The following is a 20,333-nucleotide window of genomic DNA, read 5'->3' as shown; positions in this document are numbered from 1 at the left end:
TTCTCAGAAATTAACAATGATGCAAACTGTAGGATAGCATGCTGTGTATTGACATGCAAAGTCAAGCCAAAAGTCAAGAGTCCTGCTGTGTTTCAGAATTCCTGCTCTGAGCTTTCAAATCAAAATAGAGTTAAAGTGAGATATTGGGTATATCTTCCTATTTTCTTATCAATGCACAGATGCTCTTCCAGCTCTAACAGTGTTAGTATCTTTGTTTCAATTTTTATAAAACTGCATCTACTTTTGATGTCTCCACTTTAAAAAGAAAAAAGAAAAAAAAAAGAAAAGAAAGATACTTTGGGAGGTTCAGAAAAAAGGTAATGCTATAAGTTGGGTACATTATTTTACTTCCATAGTTTGGTGCAGGGGAAATGGAAATAAGTGGTTGGAATATGCTTTGCAGCAGTGTCCTGGGCATAGCATTAATGCAGCATACCTTATGTGGATGCAGCTGTACTGCTAAAGCTGTGCTTCGTACTACCACATCAAATCCACTCCATGAACAAAACAAGCTATACAAGTTAAAAGCCCAGCATTGCTCATGTAACTGTATCTCTCAGCGCCACTAAGGTTGGTCAGGGCTCACACATCGTCAGACATCTGGATCACATACTTCTATGCCAGCAGCAATCTGTTGTGCAGATATAACCTTCAGTATCTGGAAAGCATACCTTTAAAATAGACTGAGCTTCCTGAGCCCTTCATCTTGTTTATCAAGGAGACAGTTCAGAGGAGATTTGAATGTTCTAGGAAACCTATGCAGACATCAGTGGGCCCGTCAGTCTAGCAAGCAAAGGCATAGCAACATACAGTGGCTGGAAGCTAACATTTGAAAAATTCATATGAGATATCCAATGCAATTCCTAAACAGTGGAGGTAATCAAACAACTAAACCATCTCACTAAAGAAAGTAGTTATCATTGCTTTTGAGTGTCTTTTGAACAAACATGTTCAAGTTCAACCACTATCTTTTTGGGCTTAAATATAGGGTGATGGTATGTCCCATTTTGGCTGGGACAATCCTGCATTTCCTAGGCTTCCCTGGCATCCTGGCCAGTTAGTGAAAATTGAAGCAAAAATCCTGAAGTGTCAGGGATTGGCTGGGGCAAGGGCAGGTTGAGAGCACTGCTGTGAGTGTGGGCTGCTCACACATGTGCATGTGTATATGCGCACACATGCACATGTGGTTTCCTGAGACAGGGTGGGGGAGCTCAGATCCCTACCCTGAGGACAACGGGGGTCTTGCTTCCCTCCTCCTCCCCCCCCCCGACCCTCTGGCTGCCTATGTTTGGGGCAGTAGCTCCAGGCTCTGCCCTGGGACTGCAGCCCTGGCCAAGCTGAGTTAATCTGTGGCAGTGGCGGCAGCAGCAGCAGCAAGAGGCCTGCCATTGCTTACATGTGCTGCCTGGGCAGGATGGGTGTGGGGGGTAGCGGAACTGTGCGCCTGGCTGTGCTGTGTGCCTGGGTGTGCACAGAGCCCACTGCCCCCTGTACACCAATCTGTGTCTTGGCTAGGATGATCTAGTAGGGGATGGTCCCGCTTTGAGCAGGAGGTTGGACTACATGATCTCCTGAGGTCCCTTCCAACCCCTATTTTCTATGATTCTTTTCAGGCACTACAGCTGAGAGCCAAGAGGGTGCCAGATGGCCCCATGCCAGGTGAGAAGGTACATGAACTGGGCTGAGGAGGGAAATCACCGGAGCACAGGGCAGTTTGGTGGGGAGGCAGAGTGGCATAGTGCACTAGCCATGCGCCTCTGCTTCTGCCTCTGCCTCTGCCTGCAGGAGTGCTGCTGACTTTGGAGAGCAGGGTGGGGACATCGTGCTGGAGTTCCCATGGTCCTATATCATCACCCTGCCTGAATAATATGGAACGCTGGTGGAATTACTGTAGACTGTTATATGGGAGTGTCAGATTGGACAATTTTATATTATTTATATTCTGTAAAGCTACGAAAACCTGAATGATTTGGTATATATTTGTGGATGCTCTTTGATCTTTCTATATGTTTTTATGTGTAGTATTAAACTGAGATGGTGTCCTGTAAATTTGAAGGGCCTCATGATTTCAGTGCACCAACTTCACTGCCCTTTTCCTTCTAATATGTTGTTTCATTTCCTTTTTGTACCAGTGCATTTGGTGAAACTAATGCCCACCAAAAAGTACATTTTTTCGTAATGACTTTTGGCATGGAATGTGAGGGGCTACTTTAGCAATGGCAAATATTAGGGGCCATGATTTTTCAAACATGCTAACTACTTGAATTTTCTTTGATTGTATCTGTGGGTCCTCAGTGAGACTTTATATCAAGCTTTAGGCTATTCTACTAAATGTCAAATGACATTAATCATAGTGATTTTCTTCCAGTTTTTACTTTTTAATTTAATATTTTTGCTCCTTTTATTCTAGTTTTCTTTTCAAATTAGATGTCAGTGATTTTAGAGCAAGCACTTCTTGTTTGAAAAAGAAATGAAAAACTATGAAGTCATGTCCCAAGGGAAAGTGGCTATTTTATATATAAATAAAAACTGTAATTTCACAGCTGAGTGATCATGCTTATAGTAGCATTAAAAGGTTGGCATGATACAGAGAGCCACAGTACTCTTTGAAGGAAGGATACTCCTGGATAATACTTAGAGCATGCCTTTTAAACTTTTATCTGTGGGTTTAATCCTATGAGGGTGAAGCACCTCCACTGAGTTCACAGTACTCAGCACACCATGAGAGGTGCTCAGTGTCATGCAGGATAAACCACTATGTGACCTCAAGGAAGTCAAGTTAACTTCCTGCTGTCCAGTCATTTGAACTGAAAATTGGATAAAATGTTGGACCTCGCTGGTAGCTATATGTTGTAATTGAGATGAGCTTCCCTGGGGAAATAAATCACAAAAGAAGTCAGCCTTTGACCATTACTTTAATGTAGTTTTGGTGATTTGACATGAGTATTAATATTGCTTCAACTGTTGTTATCAGGCAAGTGTCTTGTCCTTTAATCCCACTTGTGTTATACATAAAGGAATGATCTTTTTAGACTTCAGGAAATGTTTACATTTCCTTTTAAAAACCTGTGGGGAAAAACCAGCCAACATTCATGTTGCATTATCCTCAATTTCCAAGCCATTTCCCCAGCTTTCAAACAGATTACAGAGACCTTATGCTCCCTGTCCCTTCCTCACCCCACTTCTATATTGCAGAACAGGTGATCAAACTCTAACTGAAATGAAAAGGTATTAGCTAGTTCCACTGACTTTTTTCTTTCCGACATCATGAATTTTCATTGACAGATTTTATTAGCAGAAACTAGCCATATATATGTGTTTATGCACATACGTACGTGTATGTGCGTGCACATACGTACACAAATCAGGAAATGGAGATCCTCATATTTGAAAAATAGCCTGCTCTTTTTAAATTAAATTCCAAACCATACCAAAATTATGAAACCAGCCCCAATCAAGAAAACGCTCTTAACATTCTTGCTGATCTGATTTCATGCAAGTATCTTTGGAGTATTAAAATACATAGCAGTAGGGGTTTAAAATACTTCTTAGAAAAGGAGAGCTATTAGAAAAAACTGTCAAGCCCAGGAGAAAAGGGGAGCTTCCCTCTTTCTCTGGGGTAACGGGAGAGAGGCTTCAAAAGGCAAAGATTTGTAAAGCTTTCAAGATGACTAGGGACAGGATTGACTTCTTGTTAAATCAGACAGCAATCTAATTAGAGATTTATGAAAGCAGCAAAGCATTCCACAGCAGGCAGTTTTCCTGCTGGGAGAAAACTCACTGAAACATGGGGACAAAGCTAACAGCAACTACTAAGAGGAAAGAAACAACACATCCCTTTTAATTGTGTTAAGCCCTTGAGCAATCGGATACCACTGATCAGGCTTTAGAGGAGATGGCCTCACTTGCCTGATGTGTAGAGAGAGCACATGGAGGAGGAGAGTCACAAATCTTGCCAAGGGCCATAGACAAGGGTCTGAAAAAAAGGCTAAGGCAATCGAACAGACATCACACCTCCAAGCAGAGGGATAAATTAGCCTTATAGTTTCTAAAACACAAAGAAACAAATCTGCCTGAAGACTTGCTTCCTCATTTGGGAAAGTCACCTTTGAATGGATCTCTGGAGCAAGAGAAAGAGATCAAGGAAAATGCGTCAATTTGGGATAATAAAGGAAACAGAAGGGTCATAAATTAGAAAGCAAGGTATGTGTTCTTGGGCAGCAGCCACCTTTTTATGTAATTGGCGGTGGCCCTTAAGATGCTGTAATATGTGATGTAACAATTTGTTGAATACAACAGAGCTCTTTTCAGACCAGACACTGCATTTTCATTCATTTCCACTTAAACAGTATAATCCTTCTATTTGCTCAATGTGGAACAATGCTTTGATAGAAAAGTTAATACAAGGAAGAAAAGTGCCCGTTTTATTGCTACTAGACTCTAAATGTGTTTTTTCTGAACTGATGTTTTATAAAAGCTATGGGTGTGGCAGGTAGATGTTAAATAAAAAATATAATAAACCCCCTAAACCAGAATTTTGATGCACCATTGTTTTTTCCTGTTCAGTCGAAACAAAAAAGAATTGGAGTAATTAAGGGTTTTGCTTTTTGCATTTCGAGTAGGGGTCTGGTAGATTGCCAGGGGAATGAATGGTGAAGGTTTGAATTTGAAGGAGCTTGATTAGCTGGTCTTGGAACAGCCTCAGCCAGTGAGATTCTCTCATAGAAATAGGTCTTTAACCATTCAGAGCTTAATAAAATAGTAACCAAACCCATTGACTTTTATACAGAAGCTAATAGGATCCGGTATAGCAACTTGTAGCTACATCTTAAATGCTTATGGCAACCAGCAGCACATGGAAACTGAGTTTGTATTTACATCAGTTGTATGTTAGTGAGGAAAGGAGTGTCTACTGAAAGTTGATTAAAAACTATGAGAGGCTTTCAGTTTACCCCTGGTAGCTGAGGATCTGTCCAAATACACACGCACGCACGCACCCACGTATGTATGTTTCTAATTCATTTTCAAATGCAGTGCAATAGAGCTAGTAAAAATAGGAGATACGTGACTAAATTCAAGAGCAGTGATGGAAAGAATAGGATCCCGAAGCTTGCTAGTAAGGGGTATAAATATACTTTTACCAGTTAATGTAGTCACTGCCTCTATTTATTCCTATAGTTGAGTCTCTGGTCAGGAAACTTAACTTCTAGCTTTCCTGTATTTGGGTTGAATCATAAGCAGTTCCCATCCAGATTCCTATCTCTGTCAGATATTATGAAATTAACAAGTCAGTCTAAAAGGTGCCACTCTGCCCTGTCTTCTGCCTAAGGGTTAATTTGAAAAGGGCAGAGCAAAACAGTTTGGGTGACAATAGGTGTGTCTACACAAGACGCTTCAAGTGCAGTTGACTAATTCTACTGCACATTAGTGCAGTGGGCAAAACCCATGCTAATGCACTAATGCACATTGGAATTAGTCGACTGCACATCAGTATCACCAAAAAAGCATGGGCCAGTGCTAATGTGCAATAGCGCCAATTATGGTGCATTAAGGCAGTACCTGTAATTACAGGGGCTAAACTTAATGAGCTGTAATTATGGTATGTTAATGAATGTATAGATGCACCCAATGACTCTGTGGCATCATGTGAACATTGAACAGGAGAGCTGACTAGATTAAATCTCTTGAAATCCAAGGCGTTTGAGGAGTTTGAGCAAATAACTGATACTTCTTGTGAACGGTAAAGCAGGAATAGCCAACTCTTGAAAGATACTGCAGGCAAATGAATAACACCTCAATAAATAACGCACCTCATTCACAGATCATGCATATAAACATCTACCTATTATTGTTTATAGTGCCATGCACACTGGTCGCAAAATGGTGCCTAGTGTGCACATCTACATGAGGTGCTACACTGTTGTAGTGATGAGCTACAGCAACATAGCTCATCACTATGGTGATGTAGTGTTGGCAGGCATGAACCATGATGCCACCGCTACCGCTCATTGCTACTACACAGTAGGATTGGAAGTGACCTGTGCAGTACAGGTGGTTACTGCACAGTCATTTAGTATTTACTTTAGCAAGTAACAACTGTGCAGTCAGGTGCACATGTAGACAGGCCCACTGTAACCTGGAGCACCACTGAAAATCAGGTCTTTAAAAGTTTTAACTTTTGCTGCTTTCCTCACAAGGAAATTATTGAAAGTTCATCAATACAGATGAAACCAGATGTTCAGCTTCATACACTGCTTAGTTAATTAGCATTGAAGTGTTGGTAAAACTGGTACTTGTATTTGGCATAATTTTAGACTAAAACAAGACTCACATTATTTCTCTGGTAAATTTTGAATACACTACTAATAAGTGCAGATTTAAGTAATATATATCCATGCTCTGCTAGTTTAATTGTCATAAACTTTATTGATTTAAGTGTAGACTTTATTGCCATGGATTTTACATCCTCATCTAATCAAAGTACATGTTTATTATTTAAATTTTTTGCATATTTTAGTAATTGGATTGCCATACCTTAATGGCACAATATGTTTTTGCATAGTTTACTGATCAAAATGCTGACTTGGCACTGTTTATCCTAGTTTAGCGCTTTATTCTAATTTTATCTAGGCTTCCAGCTATGTTTCTCTGAAATTACTGGCATTTGAGAAGTGTTACTTGATCTACATTTAAGCTCTGAATATAAAAAGATTCAAAACTCGGTCACAAATGAGACAGAGGATAGTTGACCAGAGTTCAATCTAAAATTTGGGAGGGCCTAGCATCCCCTCAAGTTCTTTAATCAGGGCAAAGATGATGTTCATCTTTTATTTTCTGTAACTTTCTGCTTCCATCCTGTCTATCAGCCCTTCAGATTACTTTTCTACCTGTGTTAACATTTTAATGTTTTTTGAACACACTGGAGCACATCCTCAGTTGGTGTAATTGGAAGTAGCTCCCACTGATTTCAGTGGAATTGTATTGACTGACGGCACCTTTTAGTTGCCTGTGCCTGAAACAGTTCTTGCAGCTCACCAGTTTTACATTGCCATAAGATTTGGGGGTCATGATTGACCACAAGATGAACATGAGCCTTCAGTGTGATGCTGTGGCTAGTAAAGTGAGCAAAACGCTGGGTTGCATCCATAGATGCTTCTCAAGTAGATCCCAGGACGTCATTCTCCCAATGTACTCGGCCTTGGTGAGGCTGCAGCTGGAGTATTGCATCCAGTTTTGGGCTCCACCATTCAAAAGGGATGTGGAGAAGCTTGAGAGGATGCAGAGGAGAGCCACGCACATGATCAGAGGTCAGGAAAACAGACCTTATGATGAAGGGCTGAGAGCAATGGGGCTATTCAGCCTGGGAAAACGCAGGCTCAGGGGTGATCTGGAGGCCACCTATAAATTTATTAGGGATGCTCGTCAGGATCTGGGGGAATGTCTGTTCAACAGAGCGCCCCAAGGGATGACAAGATCGAAGGGTCACAAACTCCACTGTGGCTGATTCAGGCTGGACATAAGAAAGAACTTCTTCACAACGCTGGTTTAGTACTACCGAGCCTATAAACATGGTGCAGGTTTTTCCTCCCAAGTGGAGAACCTTGCATTTTTCGGTGTTGAACACCATCAGGTTCTCGTCCGCCCATTTCATGAGTCTGTCCAGATCCGCCTGGATCACCCTCCTGTCCTCAGGTGTGGATGCTTTATCCCAGAGTTTGGTGTCATCAGGGAACTTGGCCAGTCCGCTTCTGACACCAGTGTCCACATCATTGATGAAGATGTTAAACAGTATAGGCCCTAAGACAGAGCCTTGTGGGACCCCACTGGTCACAGCACACCAAGACAATTGGTGGATGTTATCTCTGGAGACAGCAAACTCTCCCTATACCTGAAGAAGAGTGTTTGTGCCCGAAAGCTTGCAAAGAACAATTTTTCCAACTATCTAGTTGTTCTAATAAAACATATCACATCTACCCAAAACATTTTGTCTGCCTATGATCTCTGGACACACAAATCCACAGTTTGAGAACTGAAACTAAGTATCACAGAGATACTTAATGGGATCTTCTAGACGAGTAGTTCTCAACCTTTTTTGGACCAGGACCCATTTGTAAACTTTGATGGCCAGTCCCAGTGTATGGGGCATGGAGGGAGCTACATGTGTGGGGCATGGGGACACAAAGTAGTAGCCCAATGTGAAGTGGCTAGGATTCGCTTTGGATTCAGATTTGGCCGATTTCAGGGACAGTGATCCGATTTGTTAATTCGCATCGCTGCCCTGAATTGATTTGGCCAAATCTAAGTCAGCTGAATCAGCCAGGCCCATCCTCCTGTCCCCCCCACCCAGCTTGGGAATGGCTGCCCCACCCACCCCAGCTCCTGGCACTTGTTAAAAAAAAGCCCTGACTCAGCAGGTGCTGCTGGGTGGAGGGTGATTCCCCACTGCCCCATGCTGTGTGGGGGGTTCTGCACAAGCCCCCCAACCCTCCCCCAGGCCCCCCATAGCTGCCTTGCCTGCCATGGCTCTGGCCCTTTAAGAAAAAAAAGAGAAGAACCCCCACACACACACTCTCTGCTCCTGCTGGCAGGGGGCAATCCCCACTGCCCTGCACCATGTGGGGGGCTCTTTCATGAGTCCCCCCCGCCAAGCCCCGAGATGGCTGCAGGAGAGGTAAGTCCTGGGGCTTTTCTGGGGTGTTTTTTTGTTGTTGTTGTTGTTTTTTAAGGGCACCTATGGGGGTGCTGGGGGAGTGGGGGGGTGTCATGGGGCCCATGCAGTGGGGGGCAGTGGGGATCACCCCCTGCCCAGCAGCACCTGGTGAGCACCAGGGCTTTTCTTTAAGGGCTAGGAGCTGGGGCAGGCAGGGCAGCCATGGGTGGGCTGGGGGATTGGGCAGGGGGGATTTTTTTTTTAAATCACTGATTTTTATCCACCCTGCTCAAAATGGACTCCCAAAACAAGAAGGACCCGAAACCCCTAGTAATTTAAAAAAGAAAAAAAAAAACTCGGTCTTCATCTTCATTAATTCATGTCTCTATCCTTTGAATGTACTTTCTGTTTGAATGCCCTTTTCCTTTACTGCCTGTGTTGTTTTACACATCATCAAATCATCAACTTTTTTTCCACCCTACCCTTTTCTGATAGGAATGCTATGTAAAAATAAAGAAACCTAGAGGTTTGACTCTCCCTCTATTTTTAAAGATACAACAAATATTTTTAAAAATCTCAGAAGCCTGAGTTTCACTCTAGTGCAGAAGATTATTATTTTTAAATTGGTCAGCAAAACATGTACATTGATAGAGTAATTTATTTGTTTAGTTATAGTACATGAAATGCATATAACCTGAGTGAACTACCCACCTTACTGAGTGAGTCATGCATTTCTGGATAGTGCTGTAATGATTCAGTTATCGTTTGAAATCTATACTTTCTTAGTTCGTGTTTTACATCACTTATGGACCTTCTATACTTTTAAAAATAACTAAATGGAGCGAGCAATAAATTTATTAATGTAATTTATTGATTAAGCCTTAGTAGTTAATAGTTTGGATTTGATGATTCAATGACAAGGTGTTTTAAGCAAATTTCTTATGTATATTTTAAAGCAAGGTGATGACTGAAAATAGATTTGACAGACTGACTAATGTTTTGGCAAGAGTAATGTGTAGATTAGATGGCAAATGTTTTTCCAGTCATTGTACTTGCTATTCCACTCCTTTCACTCCTCCCATCCTTTAATCAGTGGATTAATTATCTCTTAAGGTTTTAATTGGTTCAAAAACCTTTCAGTGAATCCTATTTTAACATGTAACTTTATTCCATCTCACAAATTAAGAAGGATTTAAAGTTGATCGGTATTTAGAAGGTCCCCAAGGAAAGTAGCAATGCTGTTAATAGTACAAGTAATTTAGTAGGTGGCAATCTTTCTGTGGAGTTAGAATTGAACTGCTGACCTAGGCTAGTGTGGGGGGACTGTGCTGATGGAGCTACCATGTTTTGGGTGAAACTTAAAACCAAGGTCCTGTCTGTTTGTGGTCATTACAGATTCCTGGCACATCCTTTCCTAAACTCCTGCATAATGTCAGTGCATAAGGTGTTGCATTCCAGTAGTGGATTAAGTGATCCCATTGTAGAGAGGCTAAAGCACTTAGGGATCTCTCAGGATGAAAGGCCCTACATACGTGTAAGCTTCTATTACATAATAAAATGAAAAACATTTTCCTTCACCTTTCCAAAGAGAGCACTTCACCTTAAAATTAACAAAACTAGCCTGCTGTTCTTCTAGCATATGAGCTCAGTAGATGGTGACCAGATGTGGATCCAGATCATCTTTAAGATGGGGGTTGAATTTCAAGTTCAAGGATAAGCTTTGGCTGGAGTTCAGGTTCTGATTTAATGACACGGAAATCCCATAAGAAGTTCCTGTAAGATTTTCATCTCTACATGGTGAAAATTTCATGAGATCACCTGTTCATGTGAAATTTGTCATACCTCTGCTGGTTTTGAATTAGATCTGGAACCAATGTAGCAAGGGCTGTGGTTGGCTTTAACTCTGAATAGAGGTAAGCTCCAAATCTCTAGAAATGGGGATTCAAAACTGAGACTTATTGTAACTGTATTTATTAAAAATACAGAAATACAAATCTAATTGAAGGAAGAAAAAATAATATCATGTAGCTTTATTGCTGCATACCTAATGTAAGTTTGTGGCCATGTCTGCACGAGACACTCACTGCACAGTAGCTTGTTACTACTGTACAGTAGTGCCACAGAGCACAGACCATGATTCAACACTACTGCACAGTAGTAATGAGTTACTGTGCAGCTGGCATCACCAGGAAGCTGTGTGGGGACACTACTGTGCAGTAACACTGGTTACTGCACAGTCATTTTGTACTTGCGTATGGAAGTACTAAATGACTGCTCAGTAACAACTGTGCAGTCAGTGTCTCATGTAGAGACAGCCTGTGTGTCCTTACTTTACAGTTTAAAAAGTGCTGCTTGGTAAGTAAAAATATGCAAGTAGTTAAGCACATCACTTAAAAAAAAACAAAGAAAAAAATCCTAACTGTTAGCAGTCTAGGAACCTATTAAAAAGGCATTCTTTGGCCACATCACTTTCTAATACTGCAATAATCCATTTTTGCTGAGCACTTAACTCATCTTTGCACAGCTCAGCACATTCTGTCACACATGCCAGCTGTACTGATCTGGCATAGAGTAGTGGGTTTACATTGTCTGATCCTCTAGCAGAAGACAGTAGTATGCATGCTGCAATTTTGTTCCTGTCCTATGTCTTGAACCTGATATAAAACCTATAGCAGATACGGTTGATGTCTAAGAGCAATAAGAGAGGGGTCAGTAACTGGCAGTTATAAAAATGAAAAACTTCAATATTTATGGTAGAATGATACCACCGAGGAGGCTAGAGATCATATGATGGAGAACCTAATATGGGGGCAATTCAGATAACTAACACAGACTGGTAATGCTGGCAGAAATATTTAGCTATTTGAAGACGCACCTGAAGTGTAAATAATTAACTACATGGTGGATCTTGCACAAAAGTATTCTCGAAGAAATGATAGCTAAACAAATAGCAAAATGTATCCCACATTATTTGTGCACAATCAGTAGCACTTGTTCAACTTAGGCTACATAGATAATAAGAATTCTGTTTGGCAAATGTAGAGTTTTTGCCATTTGCTTTCATTCTGCGTTGGAGTGAAGCTGAAAGCTTTGTGTTTTACTTTTAAATTTGGAAGACTAGCCCAGAATAGCCCATAGGCTAGTTGTTAGAGGATTTCTTTGGGATAGGAGAGAGGAAGGACTTAGATCTGCCTCCCACTCTGAGCTAAATGCCCTAACCACCAGCCTATCAGTTATCCCAGTTTCCCCTTGTACCTGACTCTGTTTAATTGAATTTGATATATTTTCACAAGATTGTTTTTTTTCAATAAATGAGTATTTTCCACCAAAAATATTTAGTCAAAATGTAAATTCTTTGTGAGTGGGACTGAATGAATGGGACCCGATGAGCCAAATTTTATGGTCATAGAAGTGGGTAATGAATTAAGAATAAAATAACTGTTGAATTAAGTAACCAGCTTTGGAATCCAACACCGATAGGAGTTAACTGTCTTTCTTTACAGGCTGATGGGCTCTCTGTAAGTTACTAAGGAGCTTCAATTCCCAATTAAAGCCATTCAGTAACTTGCATCATTGCACCTATCTTAGTTCTTCATATACTGTATTTTCTTCCACACAGCACCCTGGAATAAAACACATACCTTGTCTTTCAAAGACAGAATGAAGAGAAAAAGAAATGTCCTTGTAGAAAGTAACATTAGTAGCAGTTAGGGAACCAAGCCTGCTCATTGTTCTGCTCTCTGTGGATCATGTGCACATTTTACTTCCATTTTTCCCAGTAAAATGGAAGAGCTGTTTTCCCAGAAACTGCTCTTGCCATATTTCCTTGCATATAATGTGCATTTCAATTTTCAGCATCTGATTTTTTTTTTTTAAAAAGAAAGTGCATGAATATGTGAGAAAATACAGTGATTTAAGAACTAATCTGGCAATGTGTTGCATTCATTTGGCATCAGTGGAAACTGTTGCACTAGAATATTACAGGATTGGGTTGTGAACATCAAAATATATGTGTGTACACTAAGTTATTCCAACAAAGCAAGCTTTGCCATATCTGAAGTACTGCATGTAGCTTGACCAGAGTGGGTTTTCTGATGCAGTGAACATTATCACTTTGATCTCCATGAAGAATGCAGCTGATTCAGCTTTTCTCAGAAATGTAAACCCAACACTACAGCAATAATATTTGTTTAAAATGAACAGTGTGTAACCCAGGTGTACTCGGGTATATACTCCCCTTCTCCAATTGAAGGGAATTGTTAGCTGGTAGGTGTGCTATGGGGGAACTGTAGACCGCTCAATTTCCCTCTGTCCCTAGAGAACCAGGCCAGGACAGTCAGGGGACTTAACTGTATACAAATTTATTTACATTAACTTATCACAAGGAAAAGAAATGTGGATATAAACATATGTATGTATATGAGTATATGTGTGTGTGTGTGCGCGCGCGCGCGCGTGCGTACAAATAACATAAACACTACCCACTGGGTAAATGCTATAAAACCTTATACCAGTGTTCCAGATACAGATAAGTATCTGAACTGAAACAGATAAACCCCAAAATAAAAATGGATAACCAACAGGTAAACTATAGGTGAATAATCAATAAGCCACAAATAAACAACAGGTGAATGATAGCAAAAGGGGGTCCCAGCCAAGCCCTAGTCAGAGTTATAAATTTAAGACTCTACTGATCCACATGTAATTTACAGACATGACAGTTCACAAAATATAAGGCACAGCATTACACCACTTACGTTGTAAGAACCTCAAAGATAAACTTAATCCCAAGGGGAAACCCCAGTGCCCCTTGGGCCTTTTCCCAAAGCTTTCAAGGAAGCTGGTAACTTCAGGGGGGGCCTCTCAGTGGGACCTCCACTTTCAGGAGCCCTTAACTAACCAAGGGGACTCACCCTCCCCTGTGGGAATCCTTTTTCCCTGCAATTCACAGCTCCCAAGGTCTGGAGGGTGGCCCTCATCCTCTGCGCCATGCTGCTCTCCTGCCTGTGATTGGCTTTGGGGGTTGCTGTCCCCCAGGATGGGGCTCTGCTATGCAGGGCCTCTGGCTCAGCCCTGCCCACTGGCTTAGCAGCCTGAGCACCATCTTGCTCCCTGGACTCAATCTTTTGCTATGGGTTGGAGACCTGGGCCATCTCATGCAGTACCAGGGCTCAGTCTGCTCCTGTATTCTCGGGGCAGCACCTCCTGCACTGAGCTCCCACCCTCATGCTGGGGGCTGGGACCAGAGCTGCCCAAGGGCATCTTGCTTTTCCAGCTAGCACCTATTTTATTGTATCAATAAGCAGACAGAAGGGAAAGAGTTCTTTTCTACAGAGGTATATACAAACATTTGCCCCCTCCCCCCCCCAAATACTGGTACAACCTAAGTTTTCTATATAATCTCTACAATTCTATGAAAACAATCTGTTGCAAGTGCAGTTGATGGTTGTAAAATAGGGTCATATACTCAGCTATTCAAGAATATGATTTGAGTTCTCATATGAGTTCTTTACAAAAAAATAAAAAATCAAGATTTTACTTATCCAAAGAGTAACCTCGAAGCGATACATTGTTCTATGCATAGGAAAATAACTGTAGCCATATTCCTTTCTAATTGTCAGTTCATATGTTATCAACTAGCCAAAAACTTAACAGGTGTGCCTTATATATTGTCCTGAAGCTGAACTGATACTTTACCACATTATCTACTGCTCCAATTCCATGGTGATAGAAATGTAATAAAAGCAGCAAGGACTGAGAAAGCTCTGCCTCCTGTTCTAGAAAGAAGTTATTCAAGCTAATCTGTACAATATGACACCCCAGATTTAAAAATGTAGGAAAGATTAAAAATTATCTTCCCAGGCTATGGGCAATGTGATGCTTGATGACACCATTCCAAGACTCTCATTAGTCTAAGAATTCTCACTCCATGGCTAATATGAAGATGCCTAATAAGTAAGTTTTGGAAAGTAAAGAAATTGGAAATGCTGGTTTTCCAAATCATCTGCATAAACCATTTGTGAAATATTTCACTGAACAGGGTTAATATTTTTATGCAATTCATAGACTATTGCATTAGCTCAAAGAAAATCTAAAACTTTTAATCTGAAAAAAATGCCTTTGCTTTGTTTTAGAGTCCAGGGTGGGCAATTATTTGGGACTATGGGCCACATACAGAGTTCTATTGATGTGTGGTGACTTGGGTCAGCCCCATCCCCACCCCCTGTGCAACAACTTGCCAAAACTCCCTATGTGGGGTGGGGCTGTGGGCAGGCTGGGAGCTGTGTGCAAGAGTGGGAGGGGTGGTAAGACCAGAATCAGAGATCAGGGTTGCAGGGTGTGACAATGCAATGCCAGGGCCCAGGGCGGACCTGCGATCTGCTGCCTGCATGCCACAGGCACACGTGTTTCAGGGTGATTCAAATGCATCCACCCAGTGAAGCACTCTGCCCCCACGGCTTCTGGTGGGTCTCCATGGTGCCTGGGCAGCGGGACTGGGGCTGGCGGCAGGGACAGCAGGAAGGAGCTGCTGCCTCTGCAGCTGCTAGGAAATGGAGTCTAGCAGCCACATCACCCCAGCCTCGCTGCATGCCCGGGCACATGCCACGGCCTGGGCTGCCCCTGTGCCTGGGCTGGGTAGGGCCAAGGGACCCACCACAGGCTGGGCAAAATCACTCCACTGGCCCCATATGTTGCCCACCCCTGGCTTAGACAAGGATGAGAGACAAAGGGCCACAACATATAATTTTAAGCACACATTTTTGGCTCAGTGATCTATAAACCTCAGTGTATGCCATAATATGTTGACTCCTTTGATCAAATCTATTCAGTGATCCAAAGTGAAAACAAGAGTTCAGGGGCATGTGTGCTCTTTCTTTTGTATTACAGCATGTATTTGTCAAGACCCTATTATCTGACACCTCTTTGGTTTGCCCTAAGTTTCTCTTTTCTGTGTCTGACTGATTGTTTACAAGGCTTGACCATCCTTCAGTTAGTCTGGCAGCTCAAATGCTAGCCTAGGACCTGAGTGACATGTGCTCAAGCTGCTGTTCTGCCACAGAACTCTGATATAATCTTGAGAAAGTATTTAGAGCTAGATTTACCAAAACAGGGTTTGCTTTGTGTGGGTCCTGCTGATCATATGTAGGGCCTGGTTTAAATCACAAGCCCAGCTCACTAATATCATGGCAGGGGCTGCCTTTTTTGCCTCCTGCTTCCCTGACTAGCTGCTCTTATCCATGTGTGTGTGCTGGCTCCATGTGCTCAGTCTATCTACATGGTTGGGCTGCTGCTGCCATCCATTCAAGGTAAGAAGCTTTTTCCTGGTGTTGGAAGCTGCTGGCTGCTGTAGGCAGAAAGCCCTGGTGCTGGGTAGGGCTGTTTGCTTCTTCAGACAGGAAAATTTGGTCACAGAGTGGGGGTTGGGGGTAGGGGGGGCCATCATAGAGGACATTCTGGTTTTCTGCTCCTCTGTCCTCTATTGATAAAAAAACCTGATGCCTTTATGTCCTTTATTTTTCTCTTCAAGAGAAAAATAGAGGACATAAAGGCATCTGGTTTCGTATCGATAGAGGACAAAGGACAACTTGACTGTCCTCTATGATGGCCACCCTAGTTGGGGGTGCCTGGGGGCTGCCTTGGCAGATGGCCCTGACACCAGGTAGGGGAGAGGCAAATTGTTCCTCCACGTGTGTGTTCTCTCCCCCCACCTCCAGCCCCCAGCACCTCAGTTCTCCTCCCTGGAGGAGCAAACAGCCCCTTCCCTACATGGTGCCAGGGCCATCTGCCAAGGCAGCCCCCAAGTGCCTTCAACTCCACTGCACCCCAATTTTCCCACCTGGAGGAGCAAACAGCACCTCCCCTACCCATCCCCAAGCTCTCTTCTCCCCCTGTCCTTTTTGCAACCCCCAACCCTTGGATTGCTAGACTTTTGTTGCTGGCTAGGAAATGCTTTCCTCAGCCTGCAGCGGCCATCTTGTTGCAACAAAATACCATGATGTATGGCCATTTGCTGAGGAACTCCCCGGCAAGCAGCCATATTGTGGCATTTCATTGCAAATCATATTTTTCGTGAAAATCACTTATGTGAAATCATGATTTAAACCAGGCCCTATTCATAGGTGTGTTCTGGATTGGGCTCCTGAGGGAATGTAAGCAGGGGAATGCCTCAAGAACTTTGGGAACTTCTGTGATGGCAGTTTTCAGGACAGCACTCTTGGATGTAAGTGCCCCTGTTGTCTCGAAGTCCCTCGTCAGACAGCCACAGCCTTTTTCAGATTCAGATCTTAGCTTATCTCAGCTTTCCATCTGTAAAACAGGGATAACACTATTTCCCCAGTTCACAAGAAACTATTAAGGACTATCAGGTGCTCAAATGCTACAGTAAGAACTGCCTTTAAGTACCTTTGGTCCAGCTGTCTAATTTTTGCAGCTTGACCATTTGCAACTGATTTTTACAATGTGTTTGTACTACACGGAGATCAAGCTGTTTCCTGAAATTAGGGATATTGCAAATTTAAGATTTAAACTGAAATCCTGAAGCGTGTGATGGTTTGGATGTATTGTTCCTAGTGGCATAACAAGCAGAGTTGGCATCTAGGGCAAATCCTGGGGAAGAGCAGGGGGAGGGAGGGCGTTTCCAAGAGTGGTAATGGGGGGAAGACAGCAGTCTTACCCATGGCAGGAACTGCTAAACAGTCCCTGGCTGAGCTGCTGCTGACATCCCATGCATGCTCTGCCTGCCCCAGCCATTGCTCTTAAAGCAGCAGCTGCAGCCAGGGACTGTTTTGGAGTTTCCGAGATAGAAATGCTGCCATGGCATGGACGCTGCAGAGTTGGGTGTGATTCCAGCATCCCTCCTAACTTGGCACTCAGGGTGCCACCCCCCACTAATCACACTACTCTCACCTCCCCACTAACTATGCTACTGATTATTTCAGTTTGGCCTCTTAAAAAATAGGCCTGCTTGACCAAGTTCAGGAATATAATCTAACTGGACTCTAATGTGAACTACCCAATTCAGGCTGAGTGGGGAGAGGGTTTCAGATCTGTTGCTCTGGTTTTGTCTTATGTATGTGGGGAAAGGAAAAAGTTCTAATATATGTTGTTTTCTTTCTTTCTTTTTTCTTCCCTGTCATGTCCACCGCCAGAGAATGCAGGAAAATTATCCAAGAGTGCAAAATAGAGCTCTGCTTTAGCTGCAGGGGTCCAGGGTACTTGCCTTTCTCATCACAGAGAGAAAGAGAGAGCCTAGACTGATATACTATTTTTCATCAATCAAGTCAGCAAAAGCCATGCAGAGCACTTCCTTTGACATCAATGCAGTGGTGACAGTTGTGGAGTTAATGCATTCCTTCTTAATGGAATGCCATAAATCTAGATTCAGCGCTGCCAAAATAATGGCTGCAGTTCTTGCTGAAGAAGTAGGAGCTATCCCTGAATTCCCATAGGCCTAAAACAAGTTGGTTAGAAAACTAGTCAGAATTATTTACACAAATCAAAAAGAATCTTTTGACATTTGACAAATTGCATATAAATACACTTCCCCCATTCAAACTGGAGCTATTACCTGTAGGGTGAAACACAGCACCTTCTCAAGCTGTATCAGAACCACTTTGCAACAGTTTAAATTTTCCAATTTGTTCTAGAAAGAAAACTATTCATTAGATCATTTTTTAGTATCCCTAGCTGTAGCCCTTGGGCTCAGAGAAAAAAACCTAGGTGTGCCAAACCAGGCAGAAGAATTAGTTCATATTTAAGGGTTCTTAGAACATTTACAATTGATTCAAGCTAGTGTTTCAGATTAACCCTTATGTCTTCCTGAAAAAGTACGCTTACCCTTCTGCAGTCAAGTGTACAGTAAGCCTTGTTTCGCTCTCCAACAGCTTTCTGATGATACTAGGATAAGCCACATGTTCAGAGGGAGCTAGACAGCTTTACACTCCCTTTCACTTCTCTTTAGCCAACTGGAGACAGAACTGCTCTGGGCTCCGGGATGATGCTTTCACATGTCTACTTCTGCTGAGTTCCAGGTTTTTGAATGATGATACTTTTTAATCTGTGTTGTTAGCTGCTTCTCTGCCTTGCATGTTCCTGTTGAACCTGTTGTTCGTCACGAAGAATATCTTTTATATGCCTACACAGACTGTGTTAGGTTATGAGCATGGAGGGAGAATTAGGAAATGACTGCTTTTACTAAGGGAGTTGAATTCAGTTACAAATGGAGGCAAGCCAGTTTAGGACATGCTTTACAGTCCATATGTTCTCCAGTTAGATCTAGGCAGGACATGAATGAGTCTAGCTAAGACAATAATTACATTATGAGGAAAGCTTTCTCTGGCTGTTCAATAATTCTGGTGGCAGGATGCTATTGCCTAGCAACCTCTGAGGGTTTCCTTGTGGGTGTCATTTATAGCACTTCATCCTGTAGGATGGAGTGGGCATGATGAAAGGGGGATCTGAGGCAGAGATTTTTGAGGTTTATTTCAGTCCTGGCTGGACCTAAAGGCCTTTCTCCTCCTCACCACAGCTTCACCCTCTCCCTCTGCTCCCTTTAGAAAATTAGCTAATTCCAAAATGGGTATTACATGGGGATTATCTAACTGATAAAGTAAAACAACGTTATAGCACTGCAGGCAAGGTTCTTTGGGTAGAGGTGAGATCTTTTATTAGACCAACTAAATAGTTGGAAAAAATGTTCTTCGCAAGCTTTCGGGCACAAACACCCTTCTTCGGCATAGGGAGACAAAAATGCCCTTCTTCAGGCATAGGGAGACCCTTCGTTTTACCTCTCATATTTATATAGTTTAGTCTCTCTAAGGGATCTTAAAGGACTTTTCAAATCACAAGCCAATATGTTGCACTGGAGCACAGGTTCTCTTTTGTACGAAGTCCACTTAGAATAGGATACAGGTACAGTCTTGCTTGTAACTCATACTCTGCTGGGGAATCTGGAGACAGATGACATATATCCATAAAGTGACTGATGCCAACTAGGCAAGTGTTTAGAGTCAAGATGATTGAGATATGTCTTCCAGTTCAGTGCATCTTCCAGACAGCTTCTGCCTATGGAGTCCCCAAGGGAGAGCAATGACATTGAACTTACTAGCCCTCCTCCCCATAGTAGTAAGTGGAGCTGCCTATCAGGTGCAGCTTTCCAAGTAAGTATATACTGCTGTCTTCCTCCTCCCCCCTAAAAAAAACCCCATGAGGACATTTTGCCAACTCCAATGATTTTACTGCCAGTCTCCCTACATTTGGTATTTTAATTTCAAGCCCCAGTTCTAGGAAATAAATGATTATGTGAGAATCTCAGCCTTTTTAAGTAAAGTCTACACCACTGCTGTGCTGGGCAGCTGTGGAGAAAGACTTACCCCTTCATTTCAAAGCATGAGGCAATGTAGCTGCTTCTGATTTGCGCTGAATGTACTCCTTGTGCCCCTCTGAGGCTTGGGCATGCTGAGTGTGTACTTTGTAGCTTCCTCAGGGCATCCCTTTACTTTACTTCCAGGATTTAGCACACATGGAGCAGTAGTGACTGGCAGAACTGTGCTTTCATAGATTCATAGATGCTAGGGTCGGAAGGGACCTCAACAGATCGAGTCCGACCCCCTGCATAAGCAGGAAAGAGTGCTGGGCCTACATTACCCCAGCTAGATACACATCTAGCCTTCGCTTGAAGACC

Source organism: Crocodylus porosus, unplaced genomic scaffold (genome assembly GCF_001723895.1).
Source record: "Crocodylus porosus isolate Cpor-Errol unplaced genomic scaffold, CroPor_comp1, whole genome shotgun sequence".
Classification (NCBI taxonomy): domain Eukaryota; kingdom Metazoa; phylum Chordata; order Crocodylia; family Crocodylidae; genus Crocodylus; species Crocodylus porosus.
This window is presented reverse-complemented; position numbering follows the sequence as displayed.